This window comes from Chlorocebus sabaeus, chromosome 4, assembly GCF_047675955.1.
Source record: "Chlorocebus sabaeus isolate Y175 chromosome 4, mChlSab1.0.hap1, whole genome shotgun sequence".
NCBI classification, from domain to species: domain Eukaryota; kingdom Metazoa; phylum Chordata; class Mammalia; order Primates; family Cercopithecidae; genus Chlorocebus; species Chlorocebus sabaeus.
Window position 1 is genome coordinate 93,200,107 of NC_132907.1, and position 3,249 is coordinate 93,203,355.

The window sequence follows — 3,249 nt, forward strand, 5'->3', positions numbered from 1 at the left end:
TGCTGGGGGTGGGCCGAGGGAATGGGGGGAGATGGGGGATGGGGGGAGGCTGCTCATGGGGTATGGATTTCTTTTTGGGGTGAAAATGTTCCGAAATGGCTGTGGTGAAGCTTATGTGACTGTACGTGCTGGAACACTGCCTCGTGTCAAAGGGTGAATTTTGTGTGTGAAGCTGTGGGGCACTGTCTCCAGAGGGCCTGACACATGGTGGACAGGAAGGGACACGGCACAGGAGGGTGGCGGGTCCTGCTCTGGCTCTCAGGCCACAGGAGAGTGACCGTGAGAGCAGCGTCGTCCTCAGACCCCTGACGGGTGAGTGCTGGCTGCACCCAGGAATCCACACCTGGGACTTGGAGCACAGGAGTGGCCAGCTGGGGTGGGCCTGCTGTCCTGAGGGCCACGTGCTCACAAATTCCTGCAGGGAGGTTTGAGGACCCACTGATACCCACACGTCTGGGACGAGGGCCCAGTCAGAGACCTCGAGGTGTCCCTTTCCCTGGGACTCCGAAAACCAGGCTGCCTCCTCGCCTCAGTGGGTGCTTCCCAAGGAGCAAGAACTCGGCTAGAGCAGTCACCCACTCATTTGCACGCTAACTCACCCACTCGTTCCCTCATTCCCTCGTTCACTCACCCACCCGTTCACCCACTCATCTGCACACTAATTCACTTACCTGCTCATCCACCCATGCCCCGCCTCACCCATTCATTCACCTACTCACCACTCACTGTCACCCACCCATTCATTCGCCTACTCATGTACTCATTTACCCCTCAGCCCCTCACTCATCGCTGTCATTCACAAACTCAGTCACTGTTCCATTCATTTATTCACCCGTTCATTCATTCACTCCCTAACTCACCCACTCATCCTTCACCCATTCACTCACTAATTTACACCAAGTCACTCCTACTCATTCAGATACAGGCTGGCTCAGCTACAAGATCATCTGGTAGTCAAAGTCTACACAAAGAACAAAGCTCTTCGTTTCTGTGACACAGACATCTGTCCTTGTGTAATCTCTGTCACCCGGTCTCCTGCAGCGAAGCCTTCCTGGTGCCAGCATGGTGGGAAGACCTGGCCGAACGGCAGGTAGAGCTGCCCCAGGAGCAGGCTGTGTGCCGGGAGTCCTCCGCCTCTGTCGCGCCTGCAGCGATGCATGGCCTTCCTTCTAGTGGCACCCACGTCCCCTGATGGGTGTGGCCCGGGAGCCAGAATGGGACCTGATGCCATCCTGTGCCATGTCCCTTCCCATCTGCCACGTGCCAGGCCTGCTGGACATGGTGCCCAACAGCTTCGCACACACAATTCGCCCAGGCCAAGCTGCTGCGGCATAACTGATGAGACACACCAATCTTTACACGTGAGTGTTTAATGAATGACACCCATTCAGCACTGGCTCACTTTCTGTGCATGTATGTTTTTTGTAGGGTTTTTTTTTGGAGGGGGTTGTGGTTCTTGTGTTAGTCTGTTTTGCATTGCTATAAAGGAATACCTGGCACTGGGGTATTTATAAAGAAAAGAGGTTTATTTGGCTCCCCATTGTGCAGGATGTACAAGCACAGTGCCTGCATCTGCTCAGCTTCTGGGGAGACCTCAGGAAGCTTCCACTCAAGGCAGAAGGCAAAGGAGGGGCAGGCATGTCACATGGTCAGAGCAGAAGAGGGAGGAGGAGGTGCCGGTTCCTTTAACCCAGCAGTCCCCAACCTTTTTGGCACCAGGGACTGGTTTTGTGGAAGACAAGTTTTCCACAGACGGGGTGGGGGGATGGTTTCAGGATGAAACTTCCACTTCGATCATCAGGCATTAGATTCTCATAAGGAGCACACAACCTAGATCCCTCGTATGCGCAGTTCACAGCAGGGTTGGAGCACCCATGAGGATCTAACCCCCCTACTGATCTAACAGGAGGCGGAGCTCAGGCAGTCGTGCGCTCACCACCGCTCACCTCCTGCTGTGTGGCCCGTTCCTAACAGGCCACAAACCGGTAGCAATCCACAGCCTGGGGGTTGGGGGCCCTTGCTCTGAAGAACCAGATCTCCCATGAACTCAGAATGAGAGCTCACTCATCACCATGGCGAGGGCGCCAAGCCATTTGCCAGGGATCTACCCCCGTGGCTCAAACCCCTCCCACAGGCCCCACCCAGCACTGTGGATCACATCTCAACATGAGACTTGGAGGGGACACACACCCAAGCCCTGTCCATTCCCCTTACCTCGTTCAGGCTCAAGCGTGGCACCCTGAGGCACCAAGGACCCTGCTGGGTGAGGCAGGCCCCAGCAGCTGGAGTTGGCAGTGGTGTCAGCGCCTGTTTCCGGGGCTCTTTGAGCACCAGACCAGAACAACTCTGCTCCTGTCTTGTGTTTGCTGGAGTTTCGTCTGCACTGACAGTTTTCGTTTTTAACACCAAGGTCTAGAGGCAAAGCAGGCTGAATCCCAGGCCTGGCAGAGCCTCCCTCCTCCCCAGTCGGTTGGCTGAGCCTGGCCCAAAGGGTGTGCAGGGATCTCCAGTCGGCGATGTCACTTGGGGTCTGATAGGTCCTCCGGGACTAAACAAACAAGGTCCCCTCAGCGTGAGGCCACGTGTGACATCACTGCACCCCCAGATGAATCTTCCTCGTGTGTCATCCCCAAAGCAAGTGCCACATGAGTGAGATGCAGTCATCGCCAAACCAGGGGCTGCCAGACACCAGGCCAGGCAGTGCCTCCAGGGGCTCGGAAGTGCCTGGAAACGCTGTGAGCGCTCTGGCCTCAGGAACCCCGAAAATCCCTCCCTGTGCTCACAGGAGACACCACTGGGCAGTCCCGAGGGGTCTGTAAACACCCAGGAGCAGGGCACATTGTCCACAGAGAAGCAGATGTGAGACACCACTGGGCAGTCCTGAGGGGTCTGTAAACACCCAGGAGCAGGGCACATTGTCCACAGAGAAGCAGAAAATAAGCTGGCAAAGGCCATGGCTTCTCCACAGATTCCTGTTCACACAGAGCCCAGCTTCTCTCCATAAAGCTGGGTTCATGCAGCCTCGTGTTCCTGTTACTGTGAACTGCACTTCAGGGTTTTCTTAGAGCAGTAAAATTGAAAAACAAAAAAGCCTACCTATAATTATGGAGTTGTGTGTGTGCATGTAAATTTACCGTCCTCTAAGCCGAGGCACACTTCCTCCCAGAGCCCCGCGCAGGCAGCCTGCTCTCCACGCCTTCAGCCACAGGCTGGCGGAGGGGACTGACTGACCACAGCACCGACCATCTC